General features: G+C 55.9%; 1 long non-coding RNA gene across 1 annotated transcript; it reads right to left on the bottom strand.

Moving 5' to 3' along the window:
• Positions 1-2,611: 2,611 nt before the first annotated feature.
• LOC308563293 lies at positions 2,612-5,516 on the bottom strand. Its single transcript, XR_013999772.1, has 2 exons — positions 5,451-5,516; positions 2,612-3,442 (listed from the first exon to the last, which is right to left on the bottom strand). It is a non-coding gene; the product is annotated as an uncharacterized lncRNA (long non-coding RNA).
• Between the last annotated feature and the right edge of the window lie 963 nt (positions 5,517-6,479).

Raw genomic sequence — 6,479 nt, forward strand, 5'->3', positions numbered from 1 at the left:
GATGAGATAAAAGATGAGTCTGCATGACAAATCTTACTAACCAGCCCTTAATTACCGTACATTTCTTAGTCACTTTTCCATAAGTTTCCGCCCCTGGAACCTGAACACCCTTCCCTTTGTCTGGGCACCTCTCCATAATTTACCTCCTCTGAAAATTCTACATAAGCCCTTAAGTCTAACTGCCTCTTTTGGTTTTCATTTCTTTTCTGGGAAGCCCCTGGGCACATGAAAATATTAACATCAGTTAAAAATATTGTCCTTTCATCTGTTCATTGGTCTTTTGTCAGTTTAATTTGCATGCCCCGGGGACAGGACTTAAGAGATGAGAAGTTTTTCCATTTACACTTTGGGTTACTATTGCTCTGAAAAAATCACAGGGAAAAGCTAAAAGATTTGGTAATGAATTAGGTTTTTATTGATGGGGTTCAGAACATGTTAACCAAACTATGGCACCCCAATATACTGAGTATTTCAGGCTGATTACTTGATGAATGGCATGTGTAGTGTCTGACCTTCCCCTGAAGCAGGTCATGAAACTAAGGAAAGACTTTCTGACCCACCTCTGCCGCAGGTCACACACGCCCTTCACACCTGGAGAAAAGGAGCGTCCTAATCTCCAAAGACCGAGGGACGCGGAGAGGAACCTGAACCAGCCCCTCGCTAAGCTTCCTCAGTTTACACACTTAACTCAAAGCCTTTGTCCTAGCATATCTTTCTACAACTTTCCAGTCCTCATCAAACCTCGATGAAAACACTCAGATTTAAATTATATTAAATAAATTTGTACGCATGGGGAGGGGTGTTTAAAGTGGATCGTAATAGCCAGGATTCAAGGGCAGGGGCCACGTGGAAGGAGCGTCAAAGGACTTTCAGGTAAGTTTTGCAACCACAACTTCATCTTGCTCTTAAACTTTCTCACCTGTTAATTTTTTTTTTAAAGAAGTATTAAGAGAGAGAAACGTCAATGATGAGCGAGTCATTGATCGGCTGCCTCCTGCTCGCCCCCAGACTGGGGACAGAGCCCGCAACCCGGGCCTGTGCCCTGACCGGGGATCGAACCGCAATCCCCTGGACTCTAGGTCGATGCTCAACCGCTGAGCCAGGCCCGGCCAGGTTCACCAGTTAAACTCTTAACTCCAACCAAAGCCGTTCGCTTTACCTCCACCTCTACCCTAAGTCCAAGCTGCCATCGCCTCTCGCCAGGGCTCCCAGCTCCGTCCCCCGAAAACCCATTCTCCACGCAGGCAACGGGGAGACCTGTGAACCACGGGAACTAGCCTGCACCGTCCCCCGACTGAAACGCTCGCTGCTTCCCGTTACCCCTGGACTGAAACCGGAAGCCCTGCCGCTGAGGCTGGTGAGGGCCTCCTACCTGCCCCATCTTCTCACCGCGTCCCTGCCAGTCCCACCTCCCTCGTCCCTCAGATGTGCCAAGTTCCGCCACAGCTCCGAGATTTTCCTGGAAGGCTCCTTGGCGATGTCTCACCATCCTCAGAGCGCCTTCCTGGACCACCTCCCGCAGCGCCGCGGCCCCTCCCCAGCGTCTGTGAACCCCACGGCCCTCCTTACTTCCCCGGGTGTAGCTGCGGTTTCTTGTCCAGCTGCTTAATAACTGGAGGCTGACGCTTCCCTCCCCTCTCTTCCCCCATTCCCACTAAGTTAACCTCTTTAGGGTCCGACACCCGGTCTGCCTGTCCCTTCCCTCATCCCCTGCGCCTAGAACGATGCCGGGAACACAGGCGATGCTCAATAAATGCCTGCTGAGTGCCGTGTGGGTGAAAGAAAGCCACAGCCCCGCTCCGGGGCTCGGCAGGGCACAGGACTGCGTCTCTGCCTGCTCCGATGGCACAGAGTTGTACGCTGCCTGAGTTATTAGTTTCCTAGGGCTGCCCGAACCAGGTACCACCAACGGGGTGGCTTAACACCGTAGACGCTATTCTCCCACGGTTCTGGAGGCCAGAAGCCCGCCCCAAAGGCCCCGGGGAGAATCCTGCCTGCCTCTTCCAGCTGCTGCTGGTTGCCAAGTGATTCTTGGCGTGTCTTTGCCTGTAGCGGCCGCACTCCAATCCCTGCCCGCAATCCCCGCGGGGCTTTCTCCCCGTGGGTCCCCGGTGAGTGCTTCTCTCATAAGGAGCCAGTCGGTGAGGGTGAATGTGCCCCACTCCAGCCCAGCCTGACCTCATGTTCAGTGGATTACACCTGCAAAGACCCTATATCTGAATAAAGTTCCGTTCATAGGCACGGGGGTTAGGACTTCAACCTATCTTTTGGGCCATACACTCAACCCACAGCAGAACCCAACACAGTACTGAGACTAGGGGCTCCGGGGAAAAAAATTCCTTTCAACAGACTTTTCCGTGACCCCTACCTGAGGTTCCTGCTTGGGTTGGATGCCAGCCCGAGGCAGTTCACCTACCTGAGGACGATGCCCGTTAAGCCCTCCCAAGCTCAGCCTCCTGCAGGCCGAGGCCTGGTATGTCAGTAGCTCTCATTGAATCCCCTGGTTGCCAATTGCTCTTCTTCCCGCAGGAGCCGACCACGAATGCACCAGAACAGCTTTCACCTGGCATGTACCACACTGGCTGCGAGGGAGACTTAATATTCACTCTGGTTGTATAACTGTAGGCTTTTTGTTTTTATTTTTGTTTTTATGGGATAGAGGGTCTAATCTGGGAACCTAACGACCATTTATAACACTGCATTTGTCCTTAGAAACACTGAATTGTACACTGACTTTATAATCTAAATTACAAATAAATTGGGGTTATATTAGGTATAAAAAAGTTAAAGATGAGGCAAGAATCAAATAACAATTCGACAGCAACATACAATCCCAGGGGAATAAACTGACAACACTTACAAATGCTATTGCTTCCAGACAGGTATTTGTACATTAGTAACTCCAAACCTCAAGGGCACCGCTCTGATGCCGAGCTCTACTCAGTGCCGTGGGAGGCTCCACGTTCCTCCTTTTTTCTGGACCGCCAGGCCTGCCCGTTGCTTCAGAGTCAAACATGGGTAGAAACTGGCTCTATCTGTAAATGCTGACCCTGCGATGGACTCCCAGCTTCCAGATTCAGTATACGAACAACTCACCCCGTCCTGCCATAAAGAAGGGAGCTTGAAGAAATGGGATTCACCCAGGCAGCGGTCTCGCTGGGAAGAGATGGTGGTTCGAGGCCACCCTGAGCCGGCCACAGGCGGGCTGGCTCTCTGCCCGCTGGAGGGACAATTCCAGTACTTTCTTCCATTGTTGGGTGAATGGGGGGATTTTATGGGGTGTTGTTTTCTACTGCAGGACACACCTCCTCCTGTTTCCAGAAGAGGCCAACACACGCCATTACCTCCTCATAAGAATAACGGGTATTTGCTGGGCTGCTCTAAATCCGCAGTGTTACCCGATGTCGTGAAAGACCCCTCAGCCGTCAGGCGGGCCTGGGTCCTGGAAGTAGAGAGGGCAGGCAGGAGTGAGATATTTCTTTTAACTGTCTACAAGTAAAAATCTTCGATCTGAAACAGAAAATGATGTTAATCTGGGCCTGATGTACCAGAGGCTCTTGTGACATAGGAACAATATTTGGCCAAAGTGCTGCCTTTCTGAGTCAACACATGGGTACCCGCATACCTGCAGGTCTTAAGAGTCCTCGGGGCCCTCTGTTCTGGGACGGAGGCATCATGCCTTTGGCGTCAGCACGTTCCCGGCCAGGAGAACCTAGCCGCTGATGGAAAGAGCACAGACATTATCCCTTAATAATTATGCTCTGGCTGAAGGACAAACCAGCCACCCCTTAAAGCGAATCTCTGAAAGTGTTTTGAAAGCCCATCGATCTCCAGGCTGGTCTCCAATAGATGGAGAGAGGAGTGGAATATTCGTATTTATTCACCAAACACCCCTTGAGTCCCTATTGTGTGAAAAGCCTTCCTTTACGGCTCTGCTACGCATAATAGAAAGATGAATGAACAAAACGCCTGCATTCAAAGGAGGGAGAACTCTTGTTGCCATTCTGGGCAAAGCATGAAGTGTGCCCTACAGATAGACCCAGGCGGGGTTTCTCACTAGGCCCTCCCTTCCCATGGGGCGGATCTGAACCTGGACAGGTGACGGGCAAGATTTTCAATTTGTAGAAGCAACGTGGAGGGTGGGGTGAGATGGAAGGACATTCTAGGCAGGGAGGAAAGCGTGAGCTGGAGGCGGAGTTCCCCAGCTGGCCTGGCAAGGTGTCATACAAGGAAGCAGAGCACGGCGGGAGCTTCGAATGCCAGGTAACTGAGTCACTGTTTTACGCTTCAGGTGGAAGGCTGGGTGAGCAGAGACTTTATTATAACCTGGTTCTGTCCTGGACAAACTGGGACCTCAGGTGACACTAGCAATTGGGAAACTGCAGGAGCAGCTTTGACTGGGAGACTTCATTATAGAGTACGGGGTGGGGAGGGCTGGGGGCAGGCCTAGGAGTAGTGTATCAGTTCCCTGGCTGCCACCACAAAGTACCACAAACGGGGTGCTTAACATAATAGGAACCTATTCTCTCAGGGGTCTGGAGGTAGCAGTACCAGGCCCAGGCGTCGGCCGGGCCACCCTCGCTCTCCAGGCTCTCGGACAGGATCCTTCCTGGCCTCTCCCGAGCTCCTGGTGCTGGTCGCAGTCCGTGGCTTGTGGATGAATCACAAGGTCTGCCTTCGTTGCGTTTTCCGTGTGTCTTAGCATTGTCTTCCTGCTGCAAGCCCGTCTCAGGCGCCCCCCCCCACTCTAGAATGCCCTCTACTAACTGAACTACATGTCAGAACCCCAATTCCCAGTGAGGTCACATTTGGAGGTTCTGGGGAAGATATGAATCCTGGGGTACATTCCTCAACCCAGTACGAGCACCAAACAGGGAAGTCTGACTAGGTGAGGATGCTCCTGTCGGGCAGGGGGGCATCCGGAGGGCCACAGCGGAGTCCAGAGTGTGGGACTGCGCTTACTTGGGCAGCGTCCCCCAGGGGCCCACTGGGTGCATTTAGCCAGGGTGCCCTTGAAATGCCAGGACAAGGCTGGCAGGCTGCCCACTGGCTCCCATCCTGTGCGCACCCCCCATCTTCTCAAGTCTGGGCTCCTCTCTCCCTCCTCTGGAACAAGGGGAGACGTCTGCTACTAGAAACCAAACCGGAGGTGAGGCTGGGTGATGGCAGTTCAAGTCATGACTCGGCTACTTTAACCTGGTCACCTTGGGCAAGTCCTGTGACACCCGAGTCTGTTTCCTCCGCTATAAAGTGAGGATGGGAGGGCGTTGGAGAAGGAGCCTTCTGGCTCTGGAAGCTGTGACTAGGCTGGAGAAGAGGAACCATGCTCCACTGCCCGTTAGGACACCTTCCACAGGACCTTTTGCCATCCCCATCTTTTCCCCCAAGTCCATCTATCGGACAGCATTTGTGGCTGCCAACAACAGAAAGTGAGCACAACGGGGACTTACTCGAAGGCTGATGGGGGCTGGCCCCAAGAAGCACCTGGCCCATGTACCCCGCTGGGTCGAATCTGGTCCCCCCCTCGCCGGTGAGCCCCCGTGTCTGCATCTCTTGCTCAAGGGTGGCGGTCCTGGCAAGGGGCTCGGTCCTGGGCATGCCTTCCAGCTGGGCTGGGTGTGGGCTGAGAAGAGGCACGATGCCCCCAGGGAGCCGGGCTGCGGATAACAGGAAGAGCTGGCGGTGGGCAGCCGGGAAGGGCCTGGGGTTCAGCCGAGGAGGGAGGGCTCAGTGGCTTATTTAGCCGCGGGTCTCCCAAGTTGCAGCTGCCCGGTCAGACCGTGGCCGCTACTGCGTGAACGGAGCGCCGAGCTCGCCTCTGCGGGCGGGGGCCTCGGCCTGGGCTCCGGCGGCCGGCAGCGCCCCAAAGTTCCTCGCTGTTCACGCTGCACCCCAGGAGCCCGCTTCCTGCGGGACGCGGGACGGCGGCTGGGACCTCACAGCCGTTGTTCAAACCAGAGGCGAGACTGTGTAACGCGCGTAACGCGCAGCCTGACCCAGAGGACACGCCGCCCAGCAGCGCCCCGGCCACCCCGAGAAACCGGGCGGGTTCGGGCGCCACCGTGGCGCGCGTGGGGCTCCGCGGCGCAGCCCGAGCGGACTCCCCCCGCTCGAAACGCCGCCGAAAAGCGCTGAATGGGAACGTGGGTGGCGTCAAGTAGGGACCAAGTTTTCTCCGAGCGAGCCCGAGTCCCGATTACACCGCGGGGGGTGTGGGGAGGGCTCCCCCAGGGCGGCCCTGCGGGCCCGGGTCTCCCCTCCCCGGGCGGCCCGCCTGGGTCCCGGGGCCAGCGCCGGGCCCACGCCGGAGGCCGGAGGGGACGGTCCCGACCGCCACGGCCCGGGCCCCCCCGCCCCGAGGCGCGCAGCAGGGGACTGAGACCCGAGGGGCCGCCTCCGGGGAGCGCGGGGCGCCCGCGGCTCTGAGCTCACGGCAGCTCCAGGCCGCCCCGTGGCCCCGCCGCCCCCCGGGCCCGTGC

Source organism: Miniopterus schreibersii (assembly GCF_964146895.1).
Source record: "Miniopterus schreibersii genome assembly, chromosome: 10".
Taxonomy (NCBI): Eukaryota; Metazoa; Chordata; class Mammalia; order Chiroptera; family Miniopteridae; genus Miniopterus; species Miniopterus schreibersii.